Source organism: Rhinatrema bivittatum, chromosome 3, assembly GCF_901001135.1.
Source record: "Rhinatrema bivittatum chromosome 3, aRhiBiv1.1, whole genome shotgun sequence".
Lineage (NCBI taxonomy): Eukaryota > Metazoa > Chordata > Amphibia > Gymnophiona > Rhinatrematidae > Rhinatrema > Rhinatrema bivittatum.
Window position 1 is genome coordinate 577,410,531 of NC_042617.1, and position 22,892 is coordinate 577,433,422.

The 22,892-nt window shown below is 42.4% G+C and overlaps 1 protein-coding gene across 14 annotated transcripts in view; it reads left to right on the top strand.

Annotated features, from left to right (window-relative positions):
- The window catches only part of LOC115088383 (eyes absent homolog 4-like), a 545,124-nt gene that overhangs the window by 364,723 nt on the left and 157,509 nt on the right, over window positions 1-22,892 (top strand). The gene's annotated exons all lie outside the window — the stretch shown is intronic.

Consider the following 22,892-nt stretch of genomic DNA (forward strand, 5'->3'; position numbering starts at 1 on the left):
TCTTTGTTGTATGCTTGCTTAAATAGCCATGTTTTTAGACTTTTTCTGAAGGTTTTGATGTTTCTTTGCAATCTGATTTCTAAAGGCAGATTATTCCATACTGGGGGTCAGGCTAGGGATAGGGCCCTAAAGCTTACTTGAGTTAGTCTGGCCGTCTTAACTGAGTGAATAGTTAGCAGTGCTTTTTTTGCTGATCTTGGGTTTCTGTGGGGGGGTATGTACGCGTAGGGCTGTGTTCATAATATTCCCCAGTTTATGCGCCGAAGCATTTCATAAGGTTAGCTGATGTAAGCGCTTATCTTGGTTGTAAAAATAATTACTTGTGTACTTAATTCTAAGCACCAGTTCGCCAAGACTTTCACCAGTTCACCCAAAATGAGCAATTCACCCACCCAGGTTTTTCTATGCTCTCCTGTGATTGGTTTTTCTCTCTAATTGATGGTTAGGGATGTTTTGATGCTCTGTGAAGAGAACAGTGTTGCATTTCTCATTTACAATTTTAGCATTCTGCCGGTCTAAACCAGGAGTGCAGTTATACTATTTTATTTCCCATGTTCAATTTATTACCTCCCTAGTCTTCATATGTACTGTAGTTTGCTTTTTTCTACCTTTTGTTTCGGGATATACAAGGAAAGTATTTGAAGTCAATACTTCTGTAGTGCAAGTCCTGTTTTTATGAAGATCATGCTGTTTGAAATACATCCCCACATAACATGTATGCATGAAGACTACGCTATTTGAGATATATAATATGTACTTTTGATAGTCTTGATTTCTTTTTGTGATCGGTTCAATTTTCTGTTTTTCCGATTGGTGGTTTGGGGTCATGTGACTGGTTTGATGCATTTTGAAACAGTATGTATACTTCTTACAGCATTGATTCTGTTTACATTGAAGCTGTATACGGTTATATATATGTTGACAAAAGCAGGTATATTTACTTATTTATCTATTCTCCTGGTGAATGTAGAGCTCATTTGTTTGAAAGGAGTCTTTGTTTCTTATACAATTTTTATGTTTTTTCGATTCCAGTGATTTGTCCCTTCCGATGCAGCATGTCCGCCGAAACATGTATATGTCGGGGGATCTCAGCTATTTCAACCACATTTGTGATAATTGATGGTCTAAAGTCTAAATAAACCATGTTTGGATATTTAAAATAGTATCTGCTACTTCATATATGATTATTATCACAACATTTACATTTGATGGATTCTTAATGTAAAATGTTAGGCCATTACCATATAAATGTAACAGACTTTAAAACATTGATGTCACCAGGTTGATGGCCAACATTAGTTTCAATCTATAGAATAACAAGAGATACATACAAATTGAAGCTACTCAGTTGTGGTTCATTGGGATCCAACTCTGCATCTCATCTCCAGCTCCTATCATTATAGTCCCTTCATTGATGGCTCAGCTGTCCTTCTCATGAGTTCTGATAAAGTCTGGATTATTCTAGCCTCCACATCTTAGATTCCCCCTATTCGATGGCTAGTTCTGTGTACCTGAGTGGCTGCCTTTTATTGGGAGGGTGAAAGCCTTTCTTCTGGTATTGCAATATGGATCTTGTTCCTTCAGTCCTGGAGGGGAAGTTGACATCTGATCCTCTATCCATCATCCTGCTTCCCCCCTCTTCTGTTCCTGCAGTTCTGTCCCATTTTAAGTCCCCTGGATTTCCAGCCCTCCTTGCTCAGAACGTTTCCCTAAAGTCCCTTCATGCCTCTGGAGTGAGGACTCTCTTCCTCCTCCTGTATCCTTCCATGTGGCTGCAATTAAACATTCTCTACATAATCTACATAATCCCTATATTCCACTCGTTATGCTTGTTCAACTACAGTTCTACTCTAGTACAATTTTGTTAATTATGTTCTTATTGTTTGCTGTACAAGGTTTAGTTAAATTATGTTTTTATTGTTTGATGTAATTTCCAACTGTTGGTTCACTGTAAACCGAACCGATATGTACTTGTACATGATCTTCGGTATAGAAAAGTATTTAAATAAATAAATAAATAATCTGCTCTTCTTTCTCATGCAAGGAACATATATTCTATCACAATGCACCAGTGCTGTTTCCTTTGCATATCTTTGCACCAGAGATAGAAAAGAAAGTAAAACAGAAGAGTCACTCATTGATGTAAAACAGCAGCTTTTTCATTCGGGATACGCACTCACATTTCATAAGGTTTGTAGAGAAATGTAATCATAATTGTTTGGCAAAGTTTCTACAACAAATGGATCTTTTTTTGTAAGCTGTTGTACGTTAATCTTTTGTGGTATATCAGCAAAGATATATAAACTGAAGCAATGTAGTTGATAATTATATATTTTAAAGTTACATTAATACTCTAAAACTTTAAGCAAATATTGACTGCTACAGTGTGGCACCAAGGGCAGTAATATTCAAAGCAGTGCGAAGGCGCACATTGACGCTTGTGCGTCAACCTACTCCCAGGGACATGGTGATTTAATAAATTGTGCACACATGTTATAAAATAGCCTTATCACGTTCACACGTGCAACCAACTTTAAGTAGATGCACCCAAGCACTTATATCCCGTTTCTGCCGTGTAAATCAGTGTATTTTAAAACTGGCACACATGACCAATTTTACCAGTTCATTCACCAGTTTGACCAGTGTTGAGCTAGGTCTACTAGTTTAATAGCCTGCATTCCCCAGTTACCCGAGACCCTTTAAACCCCTCCAAAACAGCTATTTTTTTTTTTTTTTTACAACTTATACCTCCTCCAAGGCGGAATTAAAATTACGCAGAAGTTGACCTGGGTATGCACCATGGTGCATAAGTATTTGCACGCACATCTCTTGGCCATGCCCCAGAATGCCCACACCCCACCCAGATCAAGTTGCACTGGGTGTGGACCCTTGGCCTGGTGTAGGATTGGTACGGCCCTCCAGTCGGACCCGGAGAGCGCCTGCCACCAGGAGGCGGAGCACAGGAGGAGACAGAGGCTGGCTGGAGCTTCACCACTAGCAACCCGGGGTTCCCTCAGGTTGAACCCTTGGTTACCCAGGCCGCCTGGTCTTAGGTGGGCCTCGCATGGTCTCCTAGAGAGAAAGTTCAAGGGAGTGCCCACCACGGACAAGGGTGCGCGGTCGGGGTTCAGACAAGGAAGTCCAGAGGTCGCAGGAAGCCAAAATAGAGTGTCCGAGTGTATAGCAAGAATCAAGGCCAGAGTCTTGGTGAAGGATGGTCAGCCAGGCAGATTCGGTAGCAGAGGTCAGTTCAGACGTAGTCAGGTCAAGCAGGAGGTCGGATTCCAGGTGGCAGATGAGAGTAGTCGGAGTTCCAGGCAGGGGTCAGGGCAGGCAGCAATCAAGGAGTAGTGAAGAACAAGCAAAGGTCTGTACCATGTGATCAGTCCGAAGGGTACTACCAGGGATGGAGAGACGAAGGAGCAGGAGATGCTGGGACTGGAGACACAGGAGACACTGGAACGGGAGACACAGGAGATGCTGGAGCAGAGAGACTGGAACAGGAGACACAGGAAATGCAGGAAAGCAAACTTGCTATCAATAAGTGATTGACCCGATTGCCAAGGCAAGTAAGTGGTGTCTGACCACTTCCTTAAGTATATGCATCAATCAGGGCGCGCCGCGGAGCTGGGACCCGCCCTAGGCCCTACAAGAAGTTGGGCAGTCCACGCGTGCGCGCGCCTAGGGGCGGGGCCGATGCCACGGAGGACACCGAGCCCCGCCATGAGGCCTGGCTGGGGCTGGGAGGTGAAGCGACGGGCAACGCCGTGGCCAAGTGGAGCTGGCGGCAGACGCGAGGGAGGCTGACCCAAGACTGGCTGGTGTGGAAGAAGGGTAAGCAGACCCGGGAGCAGGACGCGCAACAGATCACACCCCGTTTTTAAATCAAGTGAGATGTGCATGTAGCAAGAGATAGGCACACATCTGGGCAGCTTTTAAAATTTGGTGGGCTCACCGAGCCCGACTTGTGCGCACATATCTTGATTTTAGTGTGCATTGGGCTTTTAAAATTCACCTTAAAGGCTATAATTCCTGAAAATTAATTTAATAACTAATGAAAAAAGCATAATTAGGTTATATTATGATTGTTCATTTGAAGACAGTTTTATTCTCACGATTTGTTCATGATGGAAGGAATATTTATAATTAATCTGTCGTTATGCTACTTGTTAATTATGGAATCGCTTCTCCCAGGTGCTCACGCATCCTCATGCCATCATGATATATTAGTCCAGTCCTTACTTTTTAACGCCCATCCTAATATATTCTGCAGGGAAAAAAAGACCTGACCTGCATTGGGATGTGAAACTGAAAACCAAGACTGGGTTCCTAACTCATAACACGTGTTTCTAGCTTAACTCCGTATTGGTTGGGATTTTAGCCCAGTCCTGATTTTTAATTTGACATCCAAATGCAGTCCAGGCCTTACTTTTCCTGCAAAATGTGAAAGTTGGTTGCCCTATGAACAAGCAGCCAAATGTCTGGAGAGAAATGCAAATAGATGATGCCATCTTCCACCTGTACCAGCCAACTTCCCCTTGGGTTGAGCCCTCGGGTGCTGAAAGCTGGTTAGGCATAGATTACGGGGGTAGCCCCCAATCCGAGGCACGGAGCTAGAAGCCAGGATCAGAGCAAGAGGCTGGAGCACACCAGGAACAAGAAAGGGGTCAAGCAGGGATATTGAAGGCGAGGCAGGAAGCAGCAAAGTTTTCTGAGGGCAGGTAGCTGGAGCAGAGCCGGAGTATGAGGACCACAAGGTAGGATCAAGTGCTGGCATTTTTACTGACAAAGAGCCTGAGTATAAATACACAATCAGGCTGGGGGGGGGGGAGTGTTGGGTAGATAGTCCAATACCCCTACATGCAGGAGGCAAATTCAGCAATGGATCCTCATACAGATTTCATTAGGATGGGAGTTATAACGTAAGGGCTGTACTGTTGTCTCATGTTGGCATGTAGGTGGGTCAGCAACTCTGTTCTCTTCATATGTTAATTTCATAAATTAACTAATGATATAGGTTATCAGAAAACCAAAGATCTCATACTCAGATATTAAATAGTGTTAGCACCAGTTTTAATTTTTTATTCATTTTATAAGAAATATCTTTTAAAAAATCCTTTTTAATGTTCTTTTATAGATAAAACATATCTCACAATTGTTACTAAATCTCCAGAGATGTACAAAACTTTATTTAAAAATATCCTGTTGCTAAATTTTATGAAGCCAATATTTAGAAATACATCTAAAGGATGACTTGTCTGATTAGTTAGCCAGATGAGTTATCTTGGATATTTAGTGGGATAAACGCGCCACTGAAAAGCCCCAAATAAAGTTATCTGGCTATATTCATAGGAATGTAGCTGGTTAAATGGCAAACTGAGCTTAAAAAGAAAACAAAAAAAAATTAGCTGCCCCATCACCCACTCCCACTCATGTGTTGTAAATATAGGAGCTGCCTGCCTGATCCTTCATCCCCTCTCCCCCAAGGTCCCCAAGCACGGCATCACCGCAGCTCCCTGCCCCTTCCTCTCCCTAAAACAACCATGGCCAGCTTCTCTCCCCACCTCCCTGTCCTCCTCTGGCACCCCCTATCCCTAACCCATTCCACCCAGCGGCCTCGGAAACCTTCAGCCTACCTGGGATCACAACAAATCCCTCTTGTGGTCCCGGACACGTCGCTTTGCCAGCAGCACTGGGCAGTGTAAGCCTCCAGCATTTCCTATGGGAATAAACACGGACCACAATGCTGGCAGCGTCCAGAATCACATCAGGCATCTACCGTGATCCTGGATGGCCTGAGAGTTTTCAACGGTGCCAGCTAGGGTGGGAGGGAGGGGAAGGGGAAGGGGGTGGCTGGCCAGAAGTAAATATCTATTGCAGAAACAGGATGGGGAGTGGGATCTGCGGTGACCTGGCTTAAAAAAAAAAAAACTTTTGCCATTTTCATCAATTTCAGTTTCATCCAAACAACAACAATTGTCTGACCAGCTTACCGGGTAGCATACCACATGTGTGGTATGCTACCCGGTGGTATGCTACATGTGGTATGCTACATGTGGTATGCTACATGTGTGGTATGCTACCCGGTGGTATGCTACATGTGGTATGCTACATGTGTTGTATGCTACCCGGTAAGCTGGTCAGACAATTGTTGTTGTTTGGATGAAACTGAAATTGATGAGTTTCATCTTTGAATTTGCAGTGTTCCAGCTCCTGAGGCAGCGGCTGTTAAGCTGCGAAACTCGGCCTGAGTCGGGCGTTACGCGAACACGTCTCTGTTTTAATAAATATTGGAAAAAGATTGAGGCATCTATTCTTTTTTTTGTTATCCTGCCAATTAAAGTTATCCAGCTACCCTGCTCTAAGCCACAACATGAGTTAGCGGAATAATTTATCCACCTAACTCCAAATACTGGAGTTAATCAGATGAGTTATTTGGCTAATTTAACCCAGTCCTGGGAGTCCCCCAAAACGTCTCTTACTTATTCGGCTAAATTTTAGCCTAATAATGACTTATCTGACTAACTTTTAGCTGAATAAGTGCCATAGATATTCCAATCTAATAGCTAGATTCATCAAAGTATAGTAATTTTCATATGAATAATGCCCTCATTAAGGAAAATGGGCAATGCTATACTAATTTTAGGGGGAAGAGAGAGAGAGAGAAAGCAAGAGAGACTATTTATAAGGCTTTCATAGTAGTCAACTATTTATCAGTATAGGAGGGCCAGCTAGTAACTCGAGGTGAGGATTTGATGGTTGTCTAAGGTTTTGAGGCCAGTTCTACATGCACAGTGAGATGTACGAACAGCTCAGTACACATCAGTGAAGATTTGGAGTGAGGAAAGTCACACAAAGCTGAGATTTCTACAGTGTTCTCTCACCCTACCTTGATGGACTCTCCTCACTCCAAATCATGTCAAATGCCCCTCATTTTCACTGTTCCCACCCCAACCTCTTCCCAATCCCACCCCTTTGAATAAATTTGAAACATTTGCATTTGTGCCGCGCGATGTGATATATATCGCGTGCGTAATGCCATTATTGTGGGCATTAGGGCCCTAAAGCCCAGTAATAACGCCATAATGCATTTTGATGAAAGCAGTTAGCTGATAACTTATACATTATCAAGTTAAATGCCTTTAGAAAATTAGAGATACTTATCACAAACAATATCCAAAATGAACAGTTCTGTGCAAATATTTTGATATGCTGTTCTCACAAGCAGTATTTCATCTGTACAGTTCTCTTCCTCTTGTTAAACTCATGGACCCTTGGACCGAGGTGTTGGCACACCCTGCAGGGAAGAGCCCTGCAGGTACCCATCTTTGGCAGGAGGAGTTGGACGAGGCAGAGGCCCAACTTGAGCTTCACCTTTATCTGCTCATGTGCCCCTCAGGTTGAGCCTTTGGGTGTTGGGGCTGGCAGATGTTAGGTGGGGGCCTTTGCTGATGGTTGGAAGGTCCATTGAGGTCGCTGGGCCAGAGTAGATGTAGTACAGGTGAATCCAGAAGCAGGCTGGGTTCAGTAGCAGGTGGCATTCAGGAACGTCCAGAAGGCAGGCTAAGGTCAATACCTGGTATACATCCGAAGGGAAAGGTGGGGATAGATAGGCAGGGCAGGAAGGCAAGGAGCAAAACAGGTGAGAAGACAAGGAGACAAGGAGACATGGAGATCTGAAGACTGAGGGACTGAAGAACTAACCACAGGAGTTGGAGACAAAGACAAGTACCACTGAAGACAAAGGCAAGGACTGCTGGAACTGAAGATGAGGATAAGGAACTGGAACTGAAGACTAAAAATGCTGAAGCAATTTGCCCAACAAGTTAAATGTAAGACATTAATAAGACAGGCTAAGAGAGAATTTGAAAATAAGTTGGCTGTAGAGGCAAAAACTCACAGTAAAAACTGTTTTAAATATATCCGAAGCAGAAAGCCTGTGAGGGAGTCAGTTGGACCGTTAGATGATCGAGGGGTTAAAGGGGCACTTAGAGAAGATAAGGCCATCGCGGAGAGATTAAATGAATTCTTTGCTTCGGTGTTTTCTGAAGAGGATGTTGGAGAGGTACCCATAATGGAGAGGGTTTTCATGGGTAATGATTCAGATGGACTGAATCAAATCACGGTGAACCTAGAAGATGTGGTAGGCCTGATTGACAAACTGAAGAGTAGTAAATCACCCGGCCGGATGGTATACACCCCAGAGTTCTGAAGGAACTAAAAAATGAAATTTCAGACCTATTAGTAAAAATGTATAACTTATCATTAAAATCATCTATTGTACCTGATGACTGGAGGATAGCAAATGTAACCCCAACATTTAAAAAGGGCTCCAGGGGCGATCCAGGAAACTACAGATTGGATAGCCTGACTTCAGTGCCAGGAAAAATAGTGGAAAGTGTTCTAAACATCAAAATCACAGAACATATAGAAAGACATGGTTTAATGGAACAAAGTCAGCATGGCTTTACCCAGTGCAAGTCTTGCCTCACGCAGCGACTCGAGTCTCCGGGCTGATCGCCGGGATCAGAGCCGTCCCTGCTCCTCCCTCGCGGCCGCCACTGCTCTCCTCCGCGGCCCGGATCCAAGATGGCCACCGCCATCCTTAGGCCCGAGGCCACGCCTCTTCATTAGACTTAAAGGGACCTCGTCCCTCTAATTGGATACAGCTGATTTCTATCCACAGGGTCAGAGGAAATATAAAAGGAGACTTCCTCTGACCATTCCTTGACTTGGCATCGTATCCTGTGAGCATTGTCTGAGTCTGCTTGCTTCGGTGAGTTCCAGTGTCTTGATTCCTTGTTCCAGTTCGTCTTGGTTTCCTGGTTCCTGACTTCGGATCGGGACCGCGGACCTCCAGCGGTGAAGACACACCTCCATCCTCGACGCCACGACTCTTCTCCGCTCCCACCGTCATGCCTGTCTACAGTGTCGAGGGTCCACTGGTCACATCTTCGGTTCCTGCCTCGCCACCCGACGGGAGAACCTTCGGGCCTTCTCCCAAGGTATTCCATCCTCCAGTTGGCCCAAGGGTCCACAAGCCTGAGCATAACAGTTTATTTGAAATCCACTTTCTTTATTTCTTTGTTTTTCTTACAAATTATGTGGTATATAAATAAATATTTAATAATATGCCAGTTAAGTTGATACATTGAGAAAACCAAGTGTGTGCATTGAAAACAAGAACTGTTGAATATAAATATTATGTTTGTAATAGTAAAATGGAAGTAACCATGGTTGAACGTTGGATAAGAAAAATGGGATGCTATTGTTCTCACTGAGAGATTGGATTTCGGAATCTACGTTATATAATTCCCATTCATTTACTCCTGTATAATATTATATAAACTGTGGAGTTGGGAATTCATATTGTGAGAAACAGAGGCAATAAGACGTAAAGAGACGAAGAGACTTTGTCTGTGATAAGCATACTCTGTTTTGTTTTATTTTTAATTTAAGAATAATCAAGATAATTTTGCAGATGAGATAATGCTTGTGAGATAACAGCATACAAGTTCTATGCAGAGAACTGCATTTGGGCCATTGTTTTTGAAAGTATACTCTGATTTTCCCATACTGCATGAGAGAGATTCATAGAATTGTGCAGTTGTTACACATGTAGAGAACACCATATTATGAGATATGCAAAGGACTATACAATTGGAACTTTTTCAGTGATAAGCATACTCTGATTTTTTTTATGTATAGTGAACTTAATGTGAGTTTGCATTATTTTGAAGTATACTCAGAAGTCGTCATATCAAAAAATATATAGAGAACTATTCGGTTGGGACACCATCTATGATAAATTTACTTTGATTTTTTATATACTGAAGTTTAATGAAAGTTTAGTGCTATTACGTTTTCATAATGTTTTTGCACATACAAATCTGTGTAAAATGATTTCTTAAAGAAATGTTGTGCACATCTCTGGAGACTATTAATATCTGAGAAAGTTTGTCCAAAAACAACAAAAAGTTTTGTATTTTTTTTAAAGGATTTTTCAGATAAAGTAGAGAGGTTAATGATTAAAATTGGTATCAGCACTATTTGAAATCTGAGTGTATGAGACTTGGTTTTATGATACTCTATATCATTAATTTATGAAACATTTGCTAGAGGCTTTTTACTGTGCCACTGCATGGTATGGTTTTGTGATCCTCCTGTGTGCTTTTATTTTGTTTTCCCACTAATGCTTGATTAATTAGAATAAGACAAATACTATATATCCATTTACTTCATCTTTTATCATTTAACAATAAGAATAACAAGCAAGAAATAGTACAGGGATAATAAGCTTGGAAGAGAGAAACAGATGTAATTTAATGGTTGGAATATGTATGGTGAAAAATGTACAATTTTCATTTTGATTATAAGTCCAAAAGTAGGTCATGTCTTTGTCATCAAGGTTAAGGTTGCTTCAGAAAGAAGTTTTTGATAATGGGAACTTCTATGCTGTGGGCATGCGAACAAGAGCATGTGAGTTTGGGAACTGGGAAACACAATGACTTATAACAATGGAGGGGAGAAGAAAGATATAGGAAAGCATAATCATGAATACATTTAAATGGGATGGAAAGAAATAAATTCATGAAATTTGACTGAGAGCCCGTGGACAGAATTAATTGGAAGAGTAGCGTGGAATTTTAGGAGCTGCAGTACTTGAGATGCAGAATAAGATCAATTTGAAAAAAAATATTTAAGCAGGAAAAAAGGTAGTGTTAAGCAGAATGTGGCACATGGTGGAAGATCAGATTTTATTAATGCTGGTGTGATGTGTGGCTGGATAGAGAGGTGGAGAGCTGGACTGAGAGTTATTTCCAGGCCTTTGGAGGACAGCCATTATGTCTTCCTTATTGAGACAGTATGGGTTCAGAAACATATAAGACACTTTTTAGATGCGTTTCACAAAATGATAGAGCACCTATATGGGAGGCTATGTCTTTCTGCCCACCCATGCATACATAGAAACATAGAATACAACAGCAGATGAAGACCGTAAAGCCCATCCAGTCTGCCCACAAGCATCTCCTGCTCAGCTTTATAGTCCGTTCCTCTTCCTCAGCAACCTTCTGTGCATCTTAAATTCTTGTATCTACAACTTCCACAGGAAGGCTATTCTATGCATGCACCACCTTTTCTGTAAAGAAATACTTCCTTAGATTAATCTAAATCTGAATCTACCTCCATTTTTCTTCATCTCATGACCCCTTGTTCCAGAGCCTTCTTTCTGATGAAAAAAGTTCACCTCGTGCATTTATTCCTTGAATGTATATAAATGTCCCTGTCATATTTTTCCTTTCCCTGAGGACAATCCTCACATATGGGTTACATCATCAAATAGATCATGGCACAAAATTTTGACTTCAGACATTCTAAAACCTTTGGGCATACCCTATTGAACATTAGTCACATGCAGCCTGTGTCCAAGTGTCCCACTGACCCTCTTATCCTCAAAGATATATATATATTTACATCTTTAAATCTGTCTCCCTGTTCTGTATAATAAAGACCATTGACCATTTTAGTAGCTGTCCTCTGGACTGTCTCGGATCTGCTTTCTTACTTACTTACTTACTTCTAAGTAAGTACTGTCTTACTTCTAAGTAAGAAAGTCATTATTACATAGAAACAGAGAAATGATGGCAGAATAAGACCAACAGGCATATCCAGTTTGCCCAGCAAGCTCTCACACTTATTTTCCCATACCTTTCTGTTACCCTGACCGATGAGTTCAGGGCACTTATTGGTAACTTTTTTATTCCAATTTCCTTCCACCCCCGCCATTGATGCAGAGAGCAGTGTTGGAGCTGCATCAAAGTGTATAAGGCTTAATGTTTGAGGGTAGGAACCTTCATAACGAGAAGTTACCCTGATGTTTGTATACTCATACTGCTCAGATCAATGCCTTGTTAAATGTTGTCTGGATGTAAATCCTCTTTTCCTCATTCCCCTCCTGCCGCTGAATCAGAGAGCCACGCTGGATATGCATTCAAGGTGAAGTATCAGGCTTGATTGGTTTAAGGTAGTAACCGCCTCAGCAAGCAAGCTACTCCCTCATTTATTTGTTTAACCAGGCTGTTCAATTCAGACCGTGTTGGTTGTTGTCTGAATGTAAATCCTATTTCTTCATTCCCCCCCTGCCGTTGAAACAGTGAGCTGTGCTGGATATGCATTCAAAGTGAAGTATCTGGTTTAATTGGTTAGGGGTAGTAATCACTGCAATAAGCAAGCTACTCCCATGCTTATTTGTTTACCTAGACTGTGCAATTCAGTCCTTGTTGGTTGATGTCCTGATGTGAATCCTCTTTTCTTCATTCCCCCCTGCCGTTGAAGCAGAGATCAATGCTGGATATGCATTGAAGTGAAGTATCAGGCTTAATTGGTTTGGGGTAGTAACTGCTGCAACAAGCAAGCTACTCCCACACTTATTTGTTTACCCAGACTGTGCAGCCTTGTTGGCTGTTGCCTGAATGCAAGTCCTCTTTTACACATTTCTTCTTGCTGTTGAAGATTAGAGCAAAGTTGGAGTCGCATTAACCATGTGAACGTTTATTGAATAAGGGTATTAATCACCAGGTTGTAGCCGTCATTCCCGCAAGCCACTCCCATGCTTCTTCTCTTCATTCCCATCCTCTAGACTTTATGATCCTCTAGGCTTTATGGATCTACAGTGTTTATCCCTCGCCCCATTGAAATCCTTCTCAGTTTTGGTCTTCACCACTTCCTCCAGAAGGGCGTTCCAGGCATTCACCACCCTCTCCATGAAGAAATACTTTCTGTCATTGGTTTTTAGTCTTCCTCCCTGCAGTTTTAAATCGTAACCTCTGGTTCTGCTGATTTTTTTCCAACGGAAAAGGTTTGTCGTTGACTTTGGATCATTAAAACCTTTCAAATATCTGAACGGATTACGATTATGGATTTCCTTTAAAGCTTACTCTCTTTATCTTAGAATTCCATGTCACATAAAGTTAACACATCAGTGCTCCTTAGAGTTGATACATCATGTTGAGCTCGGTTAATTATTTATGAGATCAGACCAGTCAATAACTCAGTAGAGATACATTCTTAAAAAAGAGTATGATTTTTATTTTACATGTGGAAAGTATTTAATTGATCAAGTCATATCATAGATACAGGAAAAAATCAAAATGGTTTCTTACCAAATATGAGTTAAGTCTGCCAGCGTCTTGGGCATGCCATACTCGGGAGAGCACAGCAGCCCCGAGCATCTGGATTTCATGGTATATATATACCCTTTCTCTTGCAGACCTTTATGGCTTATACTAATTATATTTCAATATTAATCAAGTTAAACTATCTCAGAGACGTCTGGCCTCATGTGTACTGATTATTAAACAATTACATATATGTCAGGTTACATGTCCAGAAAAATTTAGCTATAAAAATCCTTTAATCTTTACATCAGATGTGCTTTGTTGAAATACCTGTGTGCCTTGATCTTGCTTCATCAATCTTTCTAATTGACAGAAGAGCACCTGATTACAGATTTCTAACTTTAATGCATAAGTAAAGAAATTTCAAAATAACATAGGCAAAAAGCATCTAAAGCTCCTAATGACTAAAATACTATTTGCAATAGGCATATGTCTATACTAATTGTAAAGGTCAAAAGACGTCATCATTTTTCTAGATTTTTGGTGTTATTTAAGACACAAACTCTAGAAACTTTGACAAGATAAAATACATCAGTTATGAAGGTCACTTTCTGTTTCTTATCTTAACAAAGTGCTAGTTTTTTCCCATTTCTAACAACTGCAGGTGTTCTGAGAAAGAAGAGAGAAAAAAGTATTCTTTTTAAGAATATAAAAAAAATTAAACAAGAAGCGACATCACACTAGAAACGGCAGTACAGCACTAGTCATTTCAATGGTCCAAAATGGTTCAGAGGTTACTGATTTTCACACTTCTGTGTTTTAGATGTACAGGGGACCTAGGGGACCATGTCATGACCAACTCTTATTTGTTTTATATCCTTTTGAAGATGCAGGCTACAGAAATGTACTTGCTACTCCAAATGAGGTCTTACCAGAGACTTAAATGGACAATATCACCTCCTTTTTCTTGCACCCAAAGATCCTTCTGGCTATTACCATCACCTTTATCTCCCTTTTTGGCCACCTTAAAATCATAAGGTATGGTTTTCCCCAGATTCTGCTCCTGTTTTGCACATTTACTATTTATTTAAAAATTATTTGTATACCACTTTTACAATTAAAGTTGGTCAAAACAGTTCACAGGTAAAGTATACATAATAAAAACATAAAAATATAAAAGCATAACAATCAGTCATGAAGAACTTTATCCCATCAGGCGTGGGCAATTCTGGTCCTCGAGTGCCACAAACCAGTCGAGTTTTCAGGATATCCCTAATTTATTTATTTATTTAAAATGTTTGTATTGTGTAACTTCCAAATATAAACACTTGTCCATGGTGGATCCCTAATGAATATGCATGAAATAGATTTGTACACAACAGTAGCAGAAGGCATGTAAATCTCTTTCATGCATAATCATTAGATTTGTATACAGCACTAGCAGAATGCATGCAAATCTCTTTCATGCATATTCATTAGGGATATCATGAAAACCCAACTGGTTTGCGGTCCTTGAGGATTGGAATTGCCTACCTTTGCCCTATATTGTACTGCTCCCTTGGGTATTTACAACCTAAATGCATGACCCTGCATTTTTTAGCTTTAAATCTTAGCTTCCAGACCAATCCTCAAACTTTAATATTATTATTATTATTATTATTTAAGACTTTTATATACCGACATTAGTATGCAAACATCATACCGGTTTACATTGCAACTAAAAGACTGAAATTACAATCAACAGGGAGGGGAAGGGGAGAGAGTAATTACAAAGTGCAGAAGGTATTGAATTAAAAAACATTAACTTTAAACGGTAACAGGCTAATTACAAAAGACTATATACAATTTAAGTACCACTTATATGAGGACTGTTCATGAAGTTAAAGGTGAGGCAGTAGATGGAGACAATTATTCTGGGTAGGCCTGTCGGAAGAGCCAAGTCTTTAGTTTCTTTAGTTTCTTTCTGAACTTAGAGTAGCATGGCTCAAGTCGGGAGGGAGTTCCATTGTTTGGGGCCTGCAATGGAGAGTGCGCGATCCCTTGTGGCGGAGAGGTGGGCTTTTTTGATAGGAGGTATTGATAGGGTACCTTTGTTGACAGACCAAATGGGTCGGTCAGAGCATATGGGGCAAAAGGGTTCATCAAGCCAGTTCGAGTTGTAGGAGTAGATGGATTTGTGAATTATGGTTAAAATTTTAAAGAGAATGCGGGATGCTATCGACACCTTCCAGTTTATTTACCCTGTTACAGATTTTAGTATCATTCGCAAAAAGGCAATCCTGATGGCCCTTTCTCAAAAGCACTTACAAAAATGTTAAACAGAATCAGACCAAGGACTGATCCCTGTGGCATACCAATGGTTACCCCCTTTCCTCAGAGTGAATTCTATTTATCACTATCCTTTGTTGCCGACCACTCACCCAATTTTTACTCCAGTCAAGTACTTTATGAGCTATACCTAGGATGCTCAGTTTGTTTTTAAGTCACCTATGCAGAGCCGTGTCATAGACCCTGCTGACATCTAAGTATATTGCATCTCGCACTCTCCTCTGATCTATCTCTCTGGGCAACAGACAAAGTAATTGATTTGATTCATCTGACAAGACCTACCTCTGATATAAACATAATGTCTCGGATCCTGTAATCCATTGATTCCAGAAACTGCACTGTCCTCTGTTTTAGCACCAATTCCTTTAATTTACTCACCATGGAGGTCAGGTTATTCTGCCTGTAGTTTTCAGACTCTTCCTTAATTCCACTTTTGTGAAGAAGAACCACCTCTGCCTGCCTCCAGGCCTTTGGAACCACTCATGACTCTAAAGTAGCATTGAAAAGGTCAGATGGTAGAGCTATGAGAACTTGCCTAAGTTCCCTTAATACCCTCAAATGTATCCCACCTGGCCCTATTACATCTATTTTTAGTTTTGCTAGCTGCCTGCTAGGCAGCCTCCCCACCAGCAGAGATCCTCATGGAGCCATGTTCTCACATGCGCTTTAGCCACCTTCTTGATGGTCCCATGACTCAGCAAAGCCAGTCTTATTAAGCAAAGCTGCTCCCAGAACTCAGTACATCTTCATTGAGTCACTTTGGCTCCTTGCATTGGCCATACTTGCTACTGAATTGCTTCTGTGACCTTCTTGATCCTGCCTTGCCTTGTGGCCTCCTCATCCTTCCAGCCCTGCCTTGTGTCCTCGGCCTTCCAGCCTTGCCTTGTGGCCTCCTCGGCCTTCCAACTCTGCCTTGTGGCCTCCTTGGCCTTTCAGCCCAGTTCTGCAGCCTTCTTGGCCTTCTGGCTCTGCCCTCTGGCATCCTCAGCCTTCTAGCCCTGTCCTCAGACCTTCTCAGCCTGCTAGCCCTGCCTTGCAACCTTTGGGCCTTCTAGACTTCTTTCCCTGCCTTGTGATCTGCTTAGGTCCTTTTCTGTTCTATCGTGTTTGTGTTAGGATACTTGCTGTACTTAGTTCCTTGTTACATGTGTATGTGTTCTTTGCTCTTGTTACATGTGTATGTGTTCTATGGTCCACTCCTAGTCATGTCTTTACAGTCCAGTCCTAGTCCTATCCTGTTTTGTCCTGCCCTTGTCAGCCTCTGACTTATTTCTAATCACAGCCCTGTCTTCAGATCCAGTCCTTGCATCCACTTCCGACCCTGGCCTGCAGTTCTGCCTGGCTTCAAGACCCACCATGTCTCTAGCTCCAGGCCGTGCCTCCAGTACCAGCTGTGTTTCCTGTTCCAGCTAAGTCCTATTGACCACCAGAACCGGAGGGCTTAATCCAAGGGGGAGGTGGCTGGTTCAGGCATAAGATCCGGTCTGGCCTTGCCCCAGAGTGGCCCTGCTCCAGAGTGGCCCTGCTTGGGAAAATCTCAGACCCAGTCTACCTGACCGTAATACCTTGCAAAAACATTCTTCTGAAATTGTTTGTGATCTAACTCACTTCCATGTGTTTGCACATGCTAAGCTGGACAAACAGAGCAGGCAGACAAGAGCCAGAAGCCACTGTGGTAGCCAAGGCCCTACCACCTGAAGAAGAGGAAGACGTGGTGGCTGCCGCCACAGCCCTCTTTCTTGAATTTTGATGCTGTAACAAACTCACTCACCAAAGAAAAACATTGTGAATGGTGCATGGAATAGTAAAGTCGTGTATTCTAAAGAACAAGTTAGTTTTTTTTATATTCCAAACATTATACATAGCAGTGGTATTCACTTCTAGTCCACGAGGGCTGCAAATGGGTCAGATTTTCAGGATATCCCCAATGAACATGCATGAGATAGCTCTGCATACAATTAAGGAACTGTGCATGCAGATCTTCTTGATGCACATTCATTAGGTTTATCCTGAAAACCTGACCCATTTGCGGCCTTTGAAGACTGGAAGTGAACACCACTTGTATAGAATGTTATGAGTTATTACCCTATGCTTGTCACATTAATACCTTGGTATCATTGTCTGTAATCACCACTGCATCACTTTTTTGACTAGAAATTTCCTTTGCAAGGTTATGAAATCCAGGTCGTGTTGAGAAGAATGGTAGGTCTGCCAATGGGACATTGTGGATGTCCCCAAAAGGCCTGTTTTTTTTGTGCACTCTGAATGTATGTAAGAACTCATTGATCCCTCGTTGTTAGAGAAGATCTTAAATAGCTCCTGTACCTTAGTGTAAGAGCACCAGGTGCGGGAGGGTAAGGCTGTTCTTACTAGATTTTTCATTTAACCATCTGAAACATCCATCGGCTTGCTTGAATGGATGTTCCCATGCATTTCTGCATCTATTGCTGGGAACCTGAATTGAGATCATTTTGTCCAGATCAGTGCATCAGCAATGTTATGCAAACCTGAAATACGTTGAACCCTGTTCCGTTTCACGCTGTCAAAATAACACCATCTCCTTTAACAGACTGACCAACTGACACTTTTAGGTGTCAGTTAATGACCTCAATCACTCCCATGTTGTTCAATTGAAACATTACAATCCTGAAGCTGAAATCTCTACCCCTGATAACTAGTGACTCTAAAACTGGCAGTAATTCATGGAATGTGGGATTACTCATTACATGCTTCAGATGCTAATTTAAAGATAGTACTTCTGCATACCAGAGAAGTTCCTGAAATGTAAACCCTGAAGCCATTACCTCCTAATGCATAAGTACATATGTGAAGACTGTAAGTGCTTGCCATAAGGCTATCCCAATGAAGCACTATAGAAATTTAGACCAAATCTCAAGTCCTGTTTTGTAATCTATTGAAATTGTGATGCTTGAGCCTGATGTTGTGGCCAACCTCCTGGGAAAGGCTCACCTCATTGGCATGATTTGAAAGGCAAAGTTTAGCTATCCTGTTAATGACTGTAGTTGCCTGAGGATTACATTTTTTGTCTGCCATGCCCTAGTGAGGTTCTCTGTTAACTTGGCTGTCTTATTTTCTGGGATGCGTAATAACATTTGGATGATCTGGCAGGGGCCTTGGGATTTCTCTTCAGCTAGTGAGCTTCTAAAATTGTGTGCCGCTCTTGTGAAGGTGCTAACTTATGTCCAAGCATGCATGAGACCTGACAGAGCTAACAGATAAAAAGGCATCCAGGGAGTGCACTTTACTATTGTTTCTGGCCACTTGGGCCCTATTGAACCAAACAATTGAAGGTTTCAAAGTATTCATAGGCAATAATAAAGATCATGACATACATTTGCAAAATAATAGCCACCTAGGAATTTGGGTGAATAAAAAGAATCTGGTTGCATGGGCAGATGACAGAATGCCAACCCTATATCTGTCTTTGCCATCAGAACCCAGGTCCACATACTCTAATCGAACTGAAAGGTTGATTGAAGACTATGTCCTGTATAGAATACAGAGATGCATCAAAGAAGTTGTTCTCACCATGCAACTGAATAGGATAAGTCAGGTCAGATGTAATTTACCTTCTTCTTTCTTAGAAACCCAGTGCAGGTAGTTTGAAAATATCCCCCATAATTAAACCTTATAGGAACTAAGCAAGAAATAGCATCAGGGAGTGACCATAGGCGTTAAACAAAGGCAGGTCAACATTAAAAATGCTCAGTGACATAATGACTTGATTCATAAAGCTTTTTTCTCATTCTTGGTCTATGGCATGACCAACCTGCTCTAAGCTCCTTTTGAGTATGTCATGGCGGGAACCTCGGGGACATCCCCACCACATGATGTCACTACCTCTGGGTATTTAGCTTCCACTCTCCATTCCAGCTCGAGTTAGCAAGGAATCTCCCTCCTGATCTCTGCCTGTTACCAGATGCCTTCGCTCTGAGTAATTTTGCTCCGGAATGACTTAGCTACCCACTCCTCGGGGGCCTTGCCTCACTCTTTCCTAACCTCCGGGGATACCAACTTCTGAAGGACGCTTAAGGTACCCGCTCCTCAGGGACCTTGCTCTGTCCTGGACCTCCATCCTCAAGGGTTCCTCTCTATAGCAGCTACCAGTCTCAGAGTGAACACCTCAGCTCTTGGTCTATCTCTGCCTTGTCTCACCTCTGCTATTGTAGATTCTCGGCCTACCCCGCATCGCGGACCACCTCCCCCGATGGCGTCGGCGTTTCTCCCTGACGCTGGCATCTCTTGCAGCGCGGTTCCGCGCGAATCGGGGCTTGGCCACGACCCCCTATGACGTCAGATGCCGACGGGATTTGGATTGTGCGGGAGATTTGCCTTTTTATTGAGAGTCTTCTCTCTTGTTTCCTGCTTCGGCCACAAGTGCGTTTAGGAGTCTCTCTGTTGGTTTATTTCCCTGCCGCTTGCTGCCTGCTTGACCTGGACTGTCTCTGGATTACTCTGCCTGCCGCCTGCCTTTGGATTATCGCTTTGGTTCCTGTTGTCTGCTGCCTGCCCTGACCTGGACTGTCTCTGGATTACCCTGCCTGCTGCCTGCCTTTGGATTATCGCTTTGGTTCCTGTTGTCTGCTGCCTGCCCTGACCTGGACTGTCTCTGGATTACCTGTCTGCCGCCTGCCTCCGTCACTGCTACGGGTTTTCTGGATAACCTGGCGTATCCTACCTGATGACCCGTTGTGAGTTTTCAGTTCCTTGTGCCTCATCTACTCAAGGTAAGCGATCACCGACCTTGGTTCCACTCACCTAGTATAACACTACCTTCTCTGGCATATCATCTGTACCCGGGTTCTCGGCCTACCCCGCTCTGCAGACCACTACCGGACTCATCATCCTCTCAAGACCTGGTGAGACTCTTTATCTGCACTGCAGAGTACAGACTTGACTACGCCATCAGAGATTCTTCTCCTCTGGCTGGGCTCACAACCCGTTCCCCAGGCCACCAACTACATTGCTGTATAATAAAGCCTCTTGTTCCGCTGTGTGTATTACTGCTAAGAACCAGCCTATCACTACAAGTCCCCACAGGGTTATGCCCTGTGGGAGGAGTCATCTCTTGTAGTGACCAGGGGTTCACAACTCAATGTCTCGAACAGATTGCTAACTTCATGGACCCAGCTCAGCTCTCAGTCTTACAAGCCATTCGTGGCCTGGCCCAGGGGACCACCGAGCAGCAAAAATCTTTGGAAAAACTATCACCTTCAACCAGTTGAACGCCCGACTGAACGCACCAACGGCTCTGGAGAGAGAACTCTGTCCACAAGTGGTTTCTGTTCATACCACTATATCACTACCAGCTCCTACATGCTTCTCTGATGCCCTGGGGTGTAGGGGCTTTATTAATCAATGCTATATGCATTTCTTGTTGCAACTGAATTACTTTCCCACTGCTGTTTCCAAGACTACTTATATCCTATTGCTACTCAATGGAAGAGCCCTGGCCTGGACTTCATCTCTCTGGGAACGCAACAACCCTGTTTTAAATGACCTGCCTAGTTTCCTCAACTTATTCAAGTCTGTGTTTGATGACCCCGCTCATCAGACCATAGCAGGGTCTACTCTTCTCCAGCTTCAACAAGGAAGCAAGCCTTTACTGGATTATGTTATTAAATTTAAAACATTGTCATCTGAACTTCACTGGGACTTGGGATGTCTATGTTCTATATTCCTATAGGGCCTCAACTCCCGTATCAAAGAAAGATTCCAGGGTGTCTGGTAATTCACGAGAACTAGCGGCTCGTGAATTATCAGACACCCTGGAATCTCTCTTTGATTTAGCTGGGAGAGTAGATCACTGGATACATGACCAGACCCAGGAGACCAAGAGCCCCAAGAAGCACACCTCAGGAGGTAACCACCTCAGGATCATGCATACGGCCTCTACCCAACCTGCTGCACCCAGTGAAGAGGATGAACCCATGCAGTTAAGCCGCAGCCATTTAACCTCTAAGAAGAGACAGTTTCACAAATGCATGGGCCTCTGTATGTACTGCAGTCAATCCGGCCATGCTGTCCAGACTTGCCCTATCTGTCTGGAAAACTAGCAGACCTAGGATCCGCTGGAGGACTCTTCCTTGGTCTGACTACACCCTCTCCTCCATTATCTCTCCCTGTCTCTCTCATCTCCAGAAGTCTTGAGTTTCAGACATTTGCACTTGTAGATTCAGGCACCGGAGGAAATTTCATCTTCAAAAGGCTAGTAGAACATCTGTGAATTCCCACTACTCCGATGGCTACTCCACTTCTGCTGTCATCCAGTGCAAAGGCCCATATTTATTTTTATTTTTATTTATTTATTTATTTATTTAGAGTTTTTATATACCGGCAATCATGAAAACATATCTTGCTGGTTTACATCGAACAGGAGTGCATTATAAACAAAAACTAGAACTGTGGTGTCCGAAAGTACAGTTACATTTAACAAGGGTAGCCGAACTTGGAGAAGGAAGAAGAGAGGAGAGAAAAGAGATGGTTAAACAATATACAATTTAAATATAGTATACAGAATAAATGTTATATACAAGAGGAGTGGTGTTTTAGGAGTCATTGGAATGTGTCATTGGGTTGTGTCCGGAAATGCTTGTTTGAATAACCAAGTCTTAAGTTTTTTCCTAAAAGTTGGGAGGCAGGGCTCCTGTCTGAGGTCTGTAGGAATGGAATTCCACAAAAGAGGGCCAGCTGTGGAGGTGGCGCGATCTCTTATGGTGATGTGTCTGGTCGTTTTCGCTGGGGGAACTTGGAGGGAGCCTCTATAAGCATCTCTAGTAGGTCTGGTAGAATTATGTGTTTGGAGAGGGAATTGAAGATCGAGAGTGGTAAGTTGATGTATAGTTTTGTAGGTGATGGTTATGGCTTTGTACATGATGCGGAAGTAGACTGGTAACCAGTGAAGCTCTTTCAGGACGGGGGATATGTGGTCTCTTTTCCTTGCGCCTGTCAAGATTCGGGCTGCTGAATTTTGAACCATCTGTAGGGGTTTGGAGTATGATGATGGTAGACCTAGCAATAGGGAATTGCAATAGTCTAGTTTCGAAAAAATGACTGCTTGGATGATCGTTCTGAAGTCTTGAGCGTGGAAAAGAGGTCTTATCCTTTTCAGGACCTGAAGTTTATAGAAGCAGTCTTTGGTTGTTTTGTTGATGTGTGCCTTGAAGTTTAGCCGGTTGTCTATTATTACTCCTAGGTCTCTAGCTTGTGTGGTAGGCAGATTGGTAGGAAGAGAACTGTTGGAGGTGTTGTTCTCAGGAGAGATGAGTAGGATTTCAGTCTTAGAGGAATTTAAGATGAGGTGTAGGCTGTTGAGTAGTTGTTTGATTTTTTTGTGGCATGATTCCCAGTAGTCAAGAGTATTAGAGTATGTGTCTTTGATAGGGATGATGATTTGAATATCATCTGCGTATAGGAAAAACTTTA